Source organism: Bubalus kerabau, chromosome X (assembly GCF_029407905.1).
Source record: "Bubalus kerabau isolate K-KA32 ecotype Philippines breed swamp buffalo chromosome X, PCC_UOA_SB_1v2, whole genome shotgun sequence".
In the NCBI taxonomy this organism is placed as follows: Eukaryota; Metazoa; Chordata; class Mammalia; order Artiodactyla; family Bovidae; genus Bubalus; species Bubalus kerabau.
Genome location: NC_073647.1, coordinates 24,391,968 through 24,409,804, shown reverse-complemented (window position 1 = coordinate 24,409,804; position 17,837 = coordinate 24,391,968). Strand labels below are relative to the sequence as shown.

The following is a 17,837-nucleotide window of genomic DNA, read 5'->3' as shown; positions in this document are numbered from 1 at the left end:
ACCACAGTTCAAAAGCATCAATTCTTCGGTGCTCAGCTTTCTTCACAGTCCAACTCTCACATCCATACATGACCACAGGAAAAACCATAGCCTTGACTGGACAGACCTTTGTTGGCAAAGTAATGTCTCTGCTTTTCAATATGCTATCTAGGTTGGTCATGACTTTTCTTCCAAGAAGTAAACGTCTTTTAATTTCATGGCTGCAATCACCATCTGCAGTGATTTTGGAGCCCCAAAAAATAAAGTCTGACCCTGTTTCCACTGTTTCCCCACCTATTTCCCATGAAGTGATGGGACCAGATGCCATGATCTTCCTTTTCTGAATGTTAAGCTTTAAGCCAACTTTTTCACTCTCCTCTTTCACCTTCATCAAGAGGCTTTTGAGTACCTCTTCACTTCCTGCCATAAGGGTGGTGTCATCTGCATATCTGAGGTGATTGATATTTCTCCCGGCAATCTTGATTCCAGCTTGTGCTTCCTCCAGCCCAGCGTTTCTCATGATGTACTCTGCATAGAAGTTAAATAAGCAGGGTGACAATATACAGCCTTGACGTACTCCTTTTCCTATTTGGAACCAGTCTGTTGTTCCATGTCCAGTTCTAACTGTTGCTTCCTGACCTGCATACGGGTTTCTCAAGAGGCAGGTCAGGTGGTCTGGTATTCCCATCTCTTGAAGAATTTTCCACAGTTTACTGTGATCCACACAGTCAAAGGCTTTGGCATAGTCAATAAAGCAGAAATAGATGTTTTTCTGGAACTCTCTTCCTTTTTCCATGATCCAGCGGATGTTGGCAATTTGATCTTTGGTTCCTCTGCCTTTTCTAAAATCAGCTTGAACATCTGGATGTTCACAGTTCACGTATTGCTGAAGCCTGGCTTGGAGAATTTTGAGCATTACTCTACTAGGGTATGAGATGAGTGCAATTGTGCGGTAGTTTGAGCATTCTTTGGCATTGCCTTTCTTTGGGATTGGAATGAAAACTGACCTTTTCCAGTCCTGTAGCCACTGCTGAGTTTTCCAAATTGGTTGACATATTGAGCACAGCACTTTCACAGCATCATCTTTCAGGATTTGAAATAGCTCAACTGGAATTCCATCACCTCCACTAGTTTTGTTCGTAGTGATGCTCTCTAAGGCCCACTTGACTTCACATTCCAGGATGTCTGGCTCTAGGTCAGTGATCACACCATCGTGATTATCTGGGTCGTGAAGATCTTTTTTGTACAGTTCTTCTGTGTATTCTTGACACCTCTTCTTAATATCTTCTGCTTGTTTCTGTTAGGTCCATACCATTTCTGTCCTTCATCGAGCCCATCTTTGCATGAAATGTTCCCTTGGTATCTCTAATTTTCTTGAAGAGATCTCTAGTCTTTCCCATTCTGTTGTTTTCCTCTATTTCTTTGCCTTGATCGCTGAGGAAGGCTTTCTTACCTCTCCTTGCTATTCTTTGGAACTCTGCATTCAGATGCTTATATCTTTCCTTTTGTCCTTTGCTTTTTGCTTCTCTTCTTTTCACAGCTATTTGTAAGGCCTCTCCAGACAGCCATTTAGCTTTTTTGCATTTCCTTTCCATGGGGATGGTCTTGATCCCTGTCTCCTGTACAATGTCACGAACCTCTGTCCATAGTTCATCAGGCACTCTATCTATCAGATATAGGTCCTTAAATCTATTTCTCACTTCCACTGTATAATCATAAGGGATTTGATTTAGGTCATACCTGAGTGGTCTAATGGTTTTCCCTAAGAGTTACCAATATGAAGAGAAAGTGGTTAAGTTGTATCGTGTTTCTCTGTGCTAGAAAATGTATAGCCCTCATCTCATTTAAGCCTCACTTCAGCTCTAAGATGAATGTAATATTACTACCCCAAGCCTCACATCTAGGAATCTCTGTCACATCTCTGCCAAGAGCTGCGATATGAACTCAGCTCTGTTCTCTCCATGGCCCACTGCACCATATACATTCATGAGAGTAACAGGGAACTCGGTTTGTGACATCGAAACCCAAGAATTTATCTCTTTGTTCCTCCTTGGAAGAGTCCAGTTACCTTTATTTATTTTCATTTATTTATTTCTTGAAGAAATAGTACAAGATTCAAAAGACAGAAAGAGGTATAGGGTGAAAAGAAAATCTCCCTTCCTCCTTGGTTCCCAGATACCCAGTTCCCCTTCCTGAAGACTACCACTCATACTTGTTGCTTGTGTATCCTTCCAGAATGTTCATCTCTTTACTTGTTTATACCTAAGGACAAATGTGAGCAACCTGCCTTGGCTGGGAAGCCTTGGTGACAGCATTTGGGATGAGATCAAGAAGGCCACCCATTGTGCTTAGCCACAGAGAGCAAGATAGGCAAAATTCATCCTCAGGGTCACTCCATTTCAGTGAGTCTTCTCACCTCTATTCCCCTACTGTCCTGCTTACCCTGACCTATCCTTCCCTCCCAAGGGAGAACCACTGGCTTCAGACAGCTCCTGTTCTGTTCCCTTGTTCAGAACCCAGCCTGCTGTGCCTCAGGAGCTGTCTTGGTTGAGTTCATCCCCCCTAAGGAACCGATGGGTGTCTGGATTGATGAGCCACCGTTTTCACAAAACATGTTGACATTTTAACAAGGGGCTCCAATCAAAAGAGTAACTTGAATAATGGGGATTTCAGATGCTTTGTCATGACAAGCCAACAGGATAGCATTTTTTTTTTCCTCAAAAGGTGTGACCTTGTGACTTTTCTTCTCTCCTTCCTGCATGCGTGTCAGACCAACTGGGTACCTGGAAACTTGGGCCACCTGAAATTCTTGACTCTCGGTGCAGTGAGGACTCTGACCATGATCTTTTTTTCCTTTCAGGATGTGGACACACGAGTTTTTGAAACAAAATCTCTAACCCTGTAGACAGTTCTCCCCTAATATAGGCTCATGTCTTCTCTACCAAAAGAGAGGAAACAACTATTACAATGAATAGGAGAATTATTCTAGCTTTAATATTCACTAAATGCTATCTCATTCTGCCCCTTCCAAAATAATATTTAGAATACGAAGTTGGAGCAGATGGTTTTACAAATTCAACATTTTCCACAATCTGGGGGTGGGGGAAAGTGGGATTTCTGCCGGGATTTATTTATGAAATCTTTGTTTGTGAATGGAATTCATTTTGATTTCCTCAGGTAATATTCTTCTCACACTATTAGACACAGCTTCACAACTCAAGGAAGAGAAACAGTTGGGATCTTCATCAAAGTAGTCTGCATTGGGAAAAAAAGAGCATTTTCAGCTGTGGCATTACAGGCTTTGCACATAGTAGCATCAAAAGATATGTTTATCAATTGAAGCAATGAATAGAAGAATTAGACAGGAAGTAAAAGTTGTGGTGCTTTCCTCAGATAGTTTAATCTAAATCTGGGGTGAATTAATTCATCCTGACAGCATTGTTAGGCAATTACAAGTGCATCCGCTCAACCTGCATTATGACTTACGAGCTGTGTTATTCACAGTAACCTTAACCAAGGGGAGGCTAGTCATGGGCAAAGACTGGAGGCCTTCAGGAAGAGACAACACAAAATAATACCACACCTATCTGTATCTCCTATGAAATTGATATTCTTGCTCTGAATGTTCAGCTGTTTCTCAAGTTTGAGAGTGCCTAGTGGTACAGAGCAGAGAAGGCAATGGCACCCCACTCCAGTCCTCTTGCCTGGAAAATCCCATGGGCGGAGGAGCCTGGTAGGCTGCAGTCCATGGGGTCGCTAAGAGTCGGGCACGACTGAGCGACTTCACTTTCACTTTGCACTTTCATGCGTTGGAGAAGGAAATGGCAACCCGCTCCAGCGTTCTTGCCTGGAGAATCCCAGGGACGGGGGAGCCTGGTGGGCTGCCGCCTATGGGGTCGCACAGAGTCGGACACGACTGAAGCGACCTAGCAGCAGCAGCAGCAGCAGCCGTGGTACAGAGGGCGCAAGATTTCACTCAGTGCTAATGGAATCAAGTTTCTGGCTGCCATACGTCTGATGGCAGCATCCAGATTGCAGTTTTAGAACCTGTGGCCCAAGAGGCTGGACATCCTGCCCCATTGGCTGAGTTACTGTCACAAATAACGAGCATCTCGGTGCTGGCTGCAGGCACCTGGGCTCTCCAGGTCTATAGCTTGGTCTAGCAACATTACAATCCAGGATGTGGTATTTACTACTGCTCTTTCAAAGAAAAACATGTCCATTTGTGTTGTATATTTGCTAATGAAACAATATCCCTCAGAGGCAGCAGGGGAGCCAGCAGTAACTCACCTTCTTAGAAAAATATTCCCCAATCAGTCACAGCTATTGTTATCCAAGGAACTCCCACAATTTGGCCCCCCATATGCCATGCTTCATCAGTGCCTCCATATGAGCACCAACATATCTTCAGGTTAGCTGGCCAGAGTTTGATGGATGCTTGTGGCCAAGGAAAGATTTTCTTCATATGCACCACCAGGCAGAAATGGAGACAGACTCCAACATTAGTCAATGAGCTTAAACTGGAAAATGATGTTTCTTCACATGGTCCTGAAGCTGATAGACACTTTGCAGATGGTCCATCTTGGCCCCCACTCCACCCTCCACCATGTTGAAGGTAAGGAAATGTCACTCTGAGTAGGGAAGTGATGTGCCCAAGGTCACAGAGTTAGTGGCTTAAGCCAAAGCCTTCTGACTCCAAATTTGGTGCTTTTATTTTTTTTTTTTTAACCTATCATACTGCTTCCAGATTGGCTGCAGCTCTTGGAAACAGAACTGCTGAAGGAGCCAATAGAATGAAAACTACAATGGATGAGGCTGTTCCACCACCAGCACTGAGATGGTGGGAGAATGACTACAGCCAGGCCACCAGAGGCATTCTGTGTGTTGACTGGAATCTACTTTGGTCTTTAAGAAAGGAAAACAACCTGCAGTACGATACAGCCGGAAGCACAGAACACGAAGTCATTACATCACCACCTCAAGGTTCTTAAGTTCTTGCTCTAGTTTGCCTTTCTCTTTACCTTAGGCTTTCAGACCAATCCTTTCACTACCCTTTCCCTCCTAACACCCAACTTCAACTCAACATCCGTCACTGTACCTAGAAACTTGGCTTCCTATGGAAGAAGGTGAGCATCTAAGAGTGACGTGCAGCGCAGCCTGTATTCTCAAGGGTGTGCGATGAGCAACTAGCCTGGAAGCCAGAAGACCTGAGTTCTGGCCCCAGTTCTGCTGCTGGTGGGCTGAGTGGCTGTCCATAAAGCATTCTCCTTTTCCTGCTTAAGGGCCCTCATCTGTAAAATAGGGGCTTGCACTGAACAGCATATAAGGTGCCCTTGGATTTTAACAGTGTGTGATGATCATTTGTAATTACCCATGAATGATTTTTTTACCTCCAGTCTTTTCTCTCCTCCGTTAACCTAACCACCCACTGCATTGTACACACTCAGTTCAGTATGTGCATCTATGCACAGTTTCTCGGCCCAGAGTGAGCCTGGGTGTACACATGGATCTGTGCATGTCGTCTTGAGGAAGAATCATTTCCCAAGACGGCATCTGTGGCCTCATACTCATTCAGTGTCTCTGGAATATGAGTGTAGGTAGCATAGCCTTTTCTCTCACCATTTGGGGAGCTTGTTTCTCAGGAGTGCCTTGGGCAGAGCCTAAAGATTTCAAAACGGAACTAGCTGCAGTTGACTTGACAGATGATGTCAACAAGTTGTGCACAAAGATTTTCCTCAGTCTTTCCTGATTCTGCCTGACATTGAGCCCACACCAGGTGCTGCCATCTGAAATGACACCCCAGACAGTTAAAAATGGAAAACTCATCAAATTGTAGACTTCAAATGGGTAGATTATACCTCAAGAATCCTCTTGAAAATATAAAGCTCAATGTACAGACTGTTCACTCTGGGTACCTCAAAGAGTGAAAGTAAGTCTGAACCATAATGTGCAGTACAGGCAGAGCCAATTCACTTATCAAGGATGCCTCCTTCCCCTAGAGCCCAGTACAGGCACCAGCAGGTTACTGACATGCCCAGCAAAAAGGAACAGGATCTCTGTGCTGCTTATAGAATCTTCCAGTTCAAGCTCCACCTTCCCTAAAGGCAATAAACTGAGCTTTGCATGGAGACTGAGAGAAGCTACCTAAATGGGATGGAAGAGCCTTTGGATGTATAAAAAACTGGTTTGCCTGGACTGGAGCTCTTTTCAGTGGCAACACCAGAGTCCACTACATCTCTCACTGTGCAGGAAGGACCTTTGGTGCATCTGGGCAGCCCACCAGCCATCTTAGGGAGGCTGACAAGTTCTCTCCTCCTCTACTGTCACTCCTTGTTTCCCACATCTGGCTATGGGCCAGAAAGCCCCTGGAGCCCAGTGCCTGGAACACAGTAGGCACTCAATCAATGTTCTTTTAATTGAATTGAGACTCAAGTGACAGCAAGGACAAGCAGTCCAAGGAATTTAGGCCCAAAGTGAAGCCTTACTAAGTTAAAATATGGCCCAAATCACATCCTTCACCTGACTTCATTCATCTCCACACAAAAGTACAGATCATTTTCCTGGCAAGGAAACAGCCTCCGTTTGATGCTAACGCTGTATGAACTCAAGTCAGGAGGCCAGTTAACCTCATCAGTCTGGAAAAGCTGCAAAAGTCAAAACTACCCCAAACAGCATCTTACCAGAAGTGTTATCCAGTCGCAACCACCCATAACAGAAAAGCAGCCACTGCTTCCGCACATGCTCCTTCATTGCACAGTGGGACACAAAGACGAGGAACCCTGAGTCAGGAGAAGAAGGTCAGTCTCTTTCAGCTTCTTTCACTCACGGTCACCAGTGCCTAGACTCAAGCCTACTCTTGTCACCATCAATACTCCTCCTAAGGAAACCCAAGGCTATTACTAGTTTTCTGAGGTCACCTTTCTAGCTCCCTCTCAACGGCAGTGAGAATAAGAAAGTGTATCAAGATTTCACATCAACCATAGTTTTCCTCCTGGGCTACTGTCCGTCCTAGAGCTTGAGAGGTCAGATGTGCAGTGAGAAGCAGCCTTTGAGATGGCTTTCAATGTAGCCCAGACCTTGGCATTCACATCCTTATGTAGTCTCCTCCCATATTGTACCAACAGAATAAAATATGGCAGAAGTGATGGCACATCATTTGCAAGATTAGGTTATAAAAGACATTGTACAATCTCTCTCTCTCTGGCTCCTTGTCTTTCTCTCCCTACCCACCCTGCCCCCACCCTCAGAGCTGATTAGAAGCTACAATGGTAATCATATTACAATATATAATGGGTAAAATGGAGTATAAGCTTTAAAAACCTTGTGAATCACTATATTGTACACCCGTAACTTAAATAATATTGTACAGCAACATTACTTCAATTTTAAAAAAAGAAAGAAGGGACTTCCCTGGTGGTCCAGCGGTTAAGACTCTGTGCTTCCAATGCAGGGGCCATGGGTTCAATCCCTGGTTGGGGAACTAAGTCCCCACATGCCACATGGCCAAAAATTAAGTAAATAAATAAATATATGCAACTTAAAATTTTTTAATAAATAAAAATAAAACCATAAAGGCTTCCCTGGTGGTCCAGTGGTTAAGCATCCACCTTGCAATGCCAGGGACACTGGTTCAGCCCCTGATCTGGAAACATTCCACATGCCAAGGAGCAACTAAGCTTGTCATGCGCCACAACTAAATGAAGCCCGTGCACCTAAAGCCCATGCTCTGCAACAAGAGTTGTTGTTTAGTTGCTAAGTCATGTCCTACTCATTCATGACCCCATGGACTGTATCCCGCCAGGCTCCTCTGCCCATGGGATTCTCCAGGCAAGAATACTGGAGGAGGGGTGCCATTCTTTTCTCCAGGGCATCTTTCTGACCCGGGGATCAAACCTGATCAATCCCTGTTCCCCCTCATTGCACGCAGATTCTTGACTGCTGAGCCACCAGGGAAGCAACAAGAGAAGTCACCTCAATGAGAAGCCTGCACACCACAACTAAAGAGAGGAGCTCCCGCTCACCACAACTACAGAAAGCTTGCACAGCAATGAAGACCCAGTGCGGCCATAAATAAATAAAAATAAAAAAGAAAGAAAGAAAAAAGGGACATTAAATGCTCTGCCTCATGGAGTGGGGAGCTTTCTGTCTCTAGGGAGCTTCAGGTGGAGGCTTACTGTTACTTGATGGGAAGATCTGGCTTCCCAAGCCCCAGCCCTGAGACTCTCTGATTTCATGTGGGAGGCAGCAATCTGGAGGCTAAACAGAATGACACATCTCACTACCTCCCCTGAGGGGTTTATCTCCATTTGTAACCGAGCCACTGTGCTGAGGAAGCCAGCAGCACTCACTCTTGGGCTAAGCAGTGACCACCTGGAAGGTAGTCCAGCAACTTGATGAGAGCACACCCCAGTCTCGGTCTCAGAGCAGGTAAAACTCCTTCAACTTCAGCAGGAATAAGGGGGCCACAGTGACAAACAGCCCCTCTTACTGCTCTGATTTCCTGCACGGAGTTTAGCTAGTTCTCAGACTTAAAGGTTATTCTGTGAATTGCAATGAGCTGCGTGCCAGCTCTCCCTCTCTGCCTGACAGCCTCCCTTTTTCTTTCCAATAACAGATTGATCTGCTTACTCACTAGCACATAGCCATGAGGAAAGATGGCAGGTTTTTGCCACCTGTATTTTTATTTGTGCATCCCTCCTTCAGAAATAGCTCATCAAGAGCATCATTTTTTTCACACCTGACCACAGGGCAACCCCCTTCAGCCAAACTTGCAAACTTGCCATCTGTCTTTTAAATGGCTAATTTGTTCATTTGTTTCATTGCATTCTTGTTTTGAATATCTGGGACGTGTACGTGTGTGTGTATGTCTATGGAACTTGAGTTTTAAACTCCGAGATCCGAAAACCCCCTCTCTGCAAGATGGCACATTCTATCTTGTGGGCGGGACTAGGTACTAGTAAGGCTTGGTGATTGACATAAAGTTTATCTGACAGATCGAGACAGCCTGGCTCTGTCCATGCTGGATCTGTGGGGCTTTGGTTTTCGTCCTCAGGAGATATCTCATTGGATTCTGCATCTACCCATCCAGACTTCCCATTTAGAGACGACTCTCTCCTTCCAGTGTGAGAATGGAGCATGTGCTGTTTTACAAACACCCCTCCCCTGCTTGTAGCTCTAAACTTCTTTGCTTTCGGTTCTTTCGTCAGCTTTTGCTTTAATCCCTGTTTCCATAAGGTTGAGTGTGTTTCTCCTCAGAGCTCGTGTGCCTGAGAGAAGCCTGGAGTTAACTGCTTGGGAAGAAATCCACACAGGCGTTTGGTTCTGAATCCACCTTCGTACACAGTCTAGAGCAAGGCACTTTCGTTTTCAAAGCATCATGCTGCTGAGACCGGGGTATCTCAGTGGAGGCCAGGTAAAGTCAGGAAGTAAAATGTAGAACCATCGCCAGGGCCTTGGTCAGTGATCTGGGATACGACCAAGTGCTGGCAGCCTCAAAGGAAGCCTGTGACACCGGTGTGCAGTGCTTCTAAAACCTCTGTCCCCACTGCCGGAAGGAATAAAGACGGCATGGGGACAAAAACAACACACTTTGTGTCTCTTTATATTCCAATCAGAATTGGCTATATAAGGGACATCCCTGGTAGTCCAGTGGTTAAGACTCCACACTTCAATGCAGGGTGCATGGGTTCGATTCCTGGTCAGATAACTAAGATCCTGCATGCCACTCGATGTGGCCAGAAAGTACAAGTTTTTTTTTTGTTTTTTTTTAATTGGCTGGTTGGTGGAATCCAGTAGAACAGAAAGTTTCTTTCTTTTTTTCTTAAAATTTTTTTTGATGTAGACCATTTTTAAAGTCTTTATTGAATTTGTTGCAGTATTGCTTCAGCATTGCTTTTTGGGTTTTTTTGGCCATGAGGTATGTAGGATCTTAGCTCCCTGATCAAGGATGGAAGCAGCACGCCCTGCATTAAAGGTGAAGTCTTAACCACTGGGCTGCCAGGGAAGTCCCCAAAAGTTTCAGTTGATACACCTCATTGCTCTAAAATGAGATGGTTTCTTGAATCACAGGACTTGCAGTCAAAGCGTATACCTTATTCTGAATTGTTCCCCGACCCCCTGCAGCACCTTGTAAATGACTGGCCTAAAGTAACTGCAGAGCAATTCACATTTCCCAAGTTTCCTCAGGGGTTAACAACCACAATGATAAAGGATTCTGAGGTTTTTAAAACACCAAATTTGAAACAAAGTGTTAACATTTTTCCCCCAGCAGCATTTGTCAGAGCTTGTAGATGCCAAGGTACATTGTGCCATTTCAAGAGTGAGGGAGGTACTTTTCTGCATCCCCCAAAGTTCTTTGACCATAGTACTCTTTCTTGCTGAGCATCCTATGGGATCACCAGCTCCCTTTACTGTAATAAAAGGGTTAAGAGCAATAAAGTGAAAGTGAAGTTGCTCAGTCGTGTCCAACTCTTTGCGACCCCATGGACTGTAGCCTATCAGGCTCCTCCGTCCATGGGATTTTCCAGGCAAGAGTGCTGGAGTGGATTGCCATTTCCTTCTCCAGGGGATCTTCCCGACCCAGGTGTTGAACCCAGGTCTCCTGCATTGCTGGCAGAAGCTTTACTGTCTGAGCCACCAGGGAAGCCCCTAAGAGCAATAAAGGAGACCCTAACTCAATGGACTTCCCAGCCTGCCCCAGAAGCCCAAATGAACTGAGCCAATCTTGAGGATAATAGTGTGGGGTGGAGTTTGAGATACCCAGGATTATTCTGTATGCCTCTTCTTGCCAAAAATTTTAACTAGGCAACATCAGATTAAAACAAACAGCAGCAATTACTCAGAGATATGTTAACCAGAGCCCTAGCTTTTACTTTTCATGGCATCCTTGGTCTTCCATTTAATAACTTCAGTAATCATTTGCTCCTTTCACCAGAAAGTAGAGTGAAGGGCTATAAAGTCATTACTTTAGGATCAGCTAATTCAACCAGCTGTGGTAACTTTTTCAAGATTGGTTTGTAGCAAAACCAAGATCAGAACCTTGGCTTCTTGCCGGGACCCACTGCTCTTTGCTTTCCACCTTCAATCCTCTAAACTGCTATTTTTTTATGAGACTCTGAAGATCACTGAGTCAGTTTCATTTCACGTGAGAACACCTAGGCCTGGGGAGTAAAGCAACCCGACAGACTTCACTCATGCTCACTGGGGCCAGAGCTGAGACCAGAACTCCAATCTCCTGAGCCTCAGTCCAGGGTTCTTCCCAGCCTCAATTTAGAAATCCTAGAGGACAGTTCTGCCTTACTCATGCAGAAACTTCTCAGTCCAGTTCCCTAGGACGCTATTTTCTTCCTCAACAGCAGAAATTGAAATTATATATTTCCCCCCTATGTGGCTTACACCTGAGTTTTTATTTGCAGGATAGATTCTGCTTTGCGTGATCAATATCACAGTGAAAGGACATAGGTATTGACTGGCTTTTCAGAATGTTATCAAACAGTAATGAGCTCACCAGAAGTAATGAAAATGCAACACAAACAGGACAGCTCTAACTGTATTGCTTTCAAATATGATGTTTATTTTTGACCTCCCACCACAGCTAGAGGTTTAAACGTCAAAAGGCAACTCTGGCCACTGGATTGATTAATGGCTCTACAGTTTCTATTAAAGAATAAATATGTAGTAATTTATATGAACAGATACTTCATCTCATAATATGCCAGTTACTACAGACATTATCTCTGATTTTTGAACATAGACAAGCTTTACTAGTATAACTGTGTGTCAACTTAGCTGAGACTTCTTTTCCAGAACCAGGAAAATCCCCTGTGGTCATATTGTTCATGTTGGTATGGATACTTTCATATACAAGTGCCTTTTGTGTGTTTGTGTGGGTGGGATGGGATTCGGGGTGAGGGATGCATTTAACTCTCCCAGTAGAATCTAATACTTAGGGTTCCCCAGGCTTGTGGTTGCCGATGGGGATGGGGATGGGAAAGGGATGGATTGGGAATAGCAAATGCAAACTGTTACATATATGTGTAACTGAATCACTTTTCTGTATACCAGAAACTAACACAACACTATAAATCAACTAGACTTGGATAAAATAGATTTTTAAAATAGATTTAGATTTAATAAATATTGTTACTGCATTCCTGTATGTGCTTATTTGCCAATCTGAAGTGCAATGAATTGGGCATTTATTGCAAAATGTCTGTAGCTTATAATAATAAAGATGTTCAACCTTGTGGTAAAAAAAAAAACAACCCAGAACTTAAGGTTCCCCAAATATCACCTTCAACCTTAAAAAAGGCTGTAAAGTGAAGTGAAGTGGCTCAGTCGTGTCTGACTCTTTGCGACCCCATGGACTGTAGCCTACCAGGTTCTTCTGTTCATGGGATTTTCCAGGCAAGAGTACTGGAGTGGGGTGCCATTGCCTTCTCCAGATCTTCCTGACCCAGGGATTGAACCCAGGTCTCCCACATTGTAGGCAGACGCTTTACCATGTGAGCCACGAGGGAAGGCTATAGAAAACTCTTTAAAAAAGGTAGCACTATATGTTTGCATAGAGAATCATCTCCATGACATGTTAAGTACAAAGCAGTGTATATCTACTATTTGGGTGACAAAGTGTGCAGGAGAATATCTACACAAATTTGATTGTTGGTAATAAGAGTTGCATAGAGGGATGAAAACTGGGGAGCTGGGCTTTGGGAGTGGACTTTACTTTTCATCCTCTACCCTTTTGTACATTTGAATTTTATACCGTCGTGCATGTACTATTTCTTCAAAATACAATTATTTTTTAAAAAGCTTTTAGAGTACTCTGCCTTTTCCTCACCAATTCACATATGAAAGGATTCTTTTCAGGGAGAGTGGAGTGGATTTTGTTCTGGTTTTGCTTTTGCTTTTGATCTTTGAAGAAGAATCACCATTAGACATCAGGGACCCTTTAAGTCACAAAACAAGCAAGGAGCGAGGATGGAGGAGATGAGAAGAAAGGGAAGAGAGAAAGAAAGGATAACAAGGAATTATAATTAGGAGGCATCTGCTGGCAGTGGTAATACAATATTGACCCTCTGGAAACTGTCATCTCAATATGAAAGACGGAGAGGTCTGGGGGGCAAGACCTCGTGCATTGGATTGCAGTCCAGCGGGAGAGGAAATCTATAGTGAAAAAGAACTTGAGAGGCTACAATAAAGAGAATGAAGATAATGAAGAATGGATAAGTAAAAAGCGATTCGAAGTATAAAGTGAGGTTGTACAGCCTGAAGGACTGCATGGTAACTATCTATAGGCCTGTGAAAGAAGGTTCTGGAAAGGTAGAGTGATTTGAATGGCTATTCTCTGGTACCTGTGGGTGAGAGAACCAAAGAGCTGGGCTTGTATATCAAAAAGAGAAAAGAGAAAGTACAACAACAGGACAATAAGACCAAGCCAATTTACAAAGGAAAGTGCTGGAGTCTTCTTTAGGAGACCTTTGTGGCTGAAATACAGAAAAGGTTTTCAACCCACTTCAGTATTTCTTTATAGTGGCTCCTCCAACTCCTAAGTTCTGTGAGCTTTCTAATCAGGACAGCTGCCAATGTCTATTATGTCGATTTCTTTTACTGTTTCCTTGAATTATATCTATATCATTATCATACTCCCATTTCATCAATTTGAGAGCTCTTTACCAGCTAAAAAATTTTAAAAATAGATAAACTAATTAATTAATAATCACTGCCAGATGCATATTACCATGGAACAGGCCACATGCTGAGCACTTTATATACATGGCATCATTTTAATCTGCACCCAGCACTGAGCGTAAACATTATTATGCCCATTTTCCAGAGGAGGAAATGCAAAGAAGAGGTAAAGTAAGTTGACCAAGGTCGTATGGAGTCCAGATGCCTCAGACACCTAACCATTATATCAGTGCGCCCATTACTTTGTTAGAGTAAAAAGGCTGAGGCTAATGTCCTCCCTGAAGCCAGTGTTTCAAGACCAAGGCCCAGGCCAGGAACACCTCACCATACCCTGATGGTCGAGACCACCACCATTGGAGAAGCAGAGATGCTGGTACTTACAATGGAGTTGTTGAGCTCAGAGTCCCATACAGATCCTTTTTCACACTGAGTATGATTGCCACCATGATGGCTGGGATTCCCAGAGTGGGGAAGCAAGCCAAAGGCATCCCATTAGGAAGCAGGGGAGAGTTCCTGATCAATGATTGTGAGTGCTGGTACACTAAGGCACTGTTTAAATGAGCCACAGATGTGCGGGCATCAAAATACCATTGTTTGCAAAATGTTTGTAAATTCACCAAGTTAAACATTTCTAGGAGTTCTCCAATCTGCTAAGCTTAACAGCATGCCAATGGCTCCAATACAACACCCACTGGTTATTAAAAATAGCACAAGTGCCAAAAATCAACTTGGCAATGAAAGTATCTCGTTCATGGGAATGCAAGTTCACATCAAGCATTTCTGCTCAGATGATCAGCTGCCAATTTGTCTCCCTTACAATACTGCCCATTAGTTTTGGTCTCTTTTTGTCTAGATCACCTTGAAGGAAGGGCATAAGCAATCAGCTGCAGCCTTCAGTGCTTTTCTGACAGGGGAGCTGCTTGCACACTCGTTACTAGTTTGACATTTTGACTAGATCGACCAGTTAACAACCAGTCAATTTAGCCTGACTATAATAAAGCAATCAGTTCAGTCAAAGTGGTCAAACGTGATGTGAGTATAGACATGAGGTTTGAAAAATCCAAGTACATTTACATTTGCAAAACTTAAATGATTTCTCTCTTTCTCACAATGTATTTCTCCTAAAGAAGGAGCATTATACTGGCACACGTTTTAGGGGTCTTGTAAGATACTTTCCAAAGCTGTTTCAAAGCCCAGAGTGTCAAGCATCTTGAGAAATCCTCCACTTCCATCACTGTCCTGTGATGAACAGGACAGTCCCTTCTGGTCTGTATGTGGCTCACCTAGCACAGGGCCCAGCGTTATGTCGATGGAAAAAATCCCACCCTGAAAAAAATCCCACCCTGAAGGGAGGGATGGAGGGAGGCCTCTCATTTAAGAAGAAACTTGTGGGGCAGTCTCCAATCTGTGATTATACTTTGCTAATTGAGACCAAAAAAAAGGTGTCTACTGGTTATTATAGGGCTTCCCCTGTGGCCCAGTTGGCAATGCGGGAGACCCGGGTTTGATCCCTGGGTTGGGAAGATCCCCTGAAGAAGGGAAAGGCTACCCACTCCAGTATTCTGGCCTGGAGAATTCCATGGACTGCATAGTCCATGAGGTCGCAAAGAGTTGGACACGACTGAGCGACTTTCACTTCACTTCACTGGTTATTAAAAAATGTGGACAACTAAATCTACTGCCTTAGACAGGGATTTAAATAAAGGAATAAAACCTTTGAAACAGGCTGCTTTCACATTAGGAAGATAGAACTTCAAACATAAACAGAGGCTAACATTTGTTTTCCTTACAGTTGACAGCATTTGTCTAATATTTAAATGCTCTGAGACTCCCTGTAGCGGGCCAGCTCTGCAGTGGTTCCCTGGCCAACCCTGCAGGGAACCAGAGGCCAAACAGACAAAGGCCTGAACCATGGCTGATCTGAATTTTGGTGGAATGCCATGTGACCCCCGACGAATTCGAGAAGACAATGCAGTCCTGTGAGGAGGCACTCTGAGGCCATCTGCTACTTGCCACCTCACACCCTCTGGAAGGCTGTCATGATGCAGTTTCTCATCACCTCCCGCGGTGTGGGGCTTTGCACCCTGCCCCCTCAGAACAGAGTTGCACAATAAAAGTACCGAGCCTTAGCCTTGCCTGTCTCCCCCTGCATCCCAGCAAGTGTGTGTGGGATGTGCAGATCAAACAGATGGGAAGCCAGCCCTAGGGAATACCAACATGGAAGGAACAGGCGAAGGAAGAAGGGTCAGGAGAGGAAGCCGAGAACGAGTGACGCCCAGGGATTGGGTGCTATTTCCAGCCCCTGCACACTTAGCTACATGTGTGTTATCCACCTTGTGGATTATTCATGAAACCTCTTCCATGACATTTTTCAGTCTTTCAGTTGACTCGAGGTGAGGGTTGCCAGGCATAAAGGGGAGTATTGACTATTTTTGTCTTTGTACATCTGACGGTTCCAATGTATACTAGAACCATGTTTTAGATTGTGCTTTGTTTAAAACTAGCCTGTCTCCATTCGCCACATTAACATGGGTAATAGCACCAACTGTGTATCTAAAGAAAGCACATACTACACTAAGGAACTCACTAAAAAAATGAGTAGCTAATTGGGAAGCTATTGTCTTCACAAGGCAAGCAGAAGGTAAAATCTATCTTTTCAGGTATCCTATGCATCCCACTTCAGACACAGCTCCTATTTGGTTGCTGCTCAGTCATGTCTGACTCTTTGCGACCCCATGGACTGCAGCACGCCAGGCTTCCCTGTCCTTCACCATCTCCCAGAGCTTGCTCGAACTCATGTCCATTGAGTCAGTGATGTCATTCAACCACCGCATCCTCTGTCGTCCCCTGCTCCTCCTGCCTTCAATCTTTCCCAGCATCAGGGTCTTTTTCAAGGAGTCAGTTATTCACATCAGGTGGCCAAAGTATTGGAGTTTCAGCTTCAGCATCAGTCCTTCCAATGAATATTCAGGAACTGATTCCTTTAGGATGGATTGGTTGGATCACCTTGCAGTCAACGGGACTCTCAAGAGTCTTCTCCAACACCACAGTTCAAAAGCATCAATTCTTCAGTGTTCAGCTTTCTTTATGACCCAACTCTCACATCCATACATGACTACTGGACAAACCATTGCTTTGACTCTACAGACCTTTGTCGGCAAAGTAATGACTCTGCTTTTCAATATGCTGTTGAGGTTGGTCATAACTTTTCTTCCAAGGAGCAAGCAACTTTTAATTTTCTGGCTGCAATCACCATCTGCAGTGATTTTGGAGCACAAGAAAATAAAGTCTGTCACTGTTTCCACTGTTTCCCCATCTATTTGCCATGAAGTGATGGGACCAGACACCATGATCTTAATTTTCTGAATGTTCAGTTTTAAGCCAGCTTTTCACTCTCCTCTTTCACCTTCATCAAGAGGTTCTTTAATACTGTTTGCTTTCTGCCATAAGGGTGGTGTCATCTGCATATCTAAGGTTATGGCTATTCTCCCCAGCAATCTTTTATTTTTAAATCATCAAGCCACTGTAGTTTATTTATTGCACTGCTTTTTAACAGTCTAACCCACTATATTCAGTCATGCTTCTGCTATAGAAGCATACAATTTGCAAATCTATGGAAGCATATAAGAGGCAATAGTAAACAAAGAAAATCTCACTTGCTGAAAAAGAATGGAGTCTCTAGATTAAAGTGATCAGCAATGAAAAGATAAAAATGAGAAAATCATAACATTAGATATATTCTTGCCAAATTACTGAAGTCCAAATGTTACCAAAAAAGCAAAGAACCTCATAAATTCCCAGCAGAACAGATAAAACAGGAGGAAAAGTTAAAAAAAATTAACCACCCAGGAAAATAATAATATTCATGTTAATAGCAGAGAAGGCAATGGCACCCCACTCCAGTACTCTCACCTGGAAAATCCCATGGACGGAGGAGCCTAGTAGGCTGCAGTCCATGGGGTCATGAAGAGTCGGACACGACTGAGCGACTTCACTTTCACTTTTCACTTCCATGCATTGGAGAAGAACATGGCAACCCACTCCAGTGTTCTTGCCTGGAGAATCCCAGGGACGGGGGAGCCTGGTGGGCTGCCGTCTCTGGGGTCGCACAGAGTCGGGCATGACTGAAGCGACTTAGCAGCAGCAGCAGCATGTTAATAGATGAGGTC

At 43.9% G+C, this 17,837-nt stretch overlaps 1 long non-coding RNA gene across 1 annotated transcript; it reads right to left on the bottom strand.

Annotated features, from left to right (window-relative positions):
• Positions 1–2,594: 2,594 nt before the first annotated feature.
• LOC129638441 (uncharacterized) lies at positions 2,595–7,501 on the bottom strand. Its single transcript, XR_008707797.1, has 2 exons — positions 6,660–7,501; positions 2,595–3,234 (listed from the first exon to the last, which is right to left on the bottom strand). It is a non-coding gene; the product is annotated as an uncharacterized LOC129638441 (long non-coding RNA).
• Positions 7,502–17,837: the final 10,336 nt, after the last annotated feature.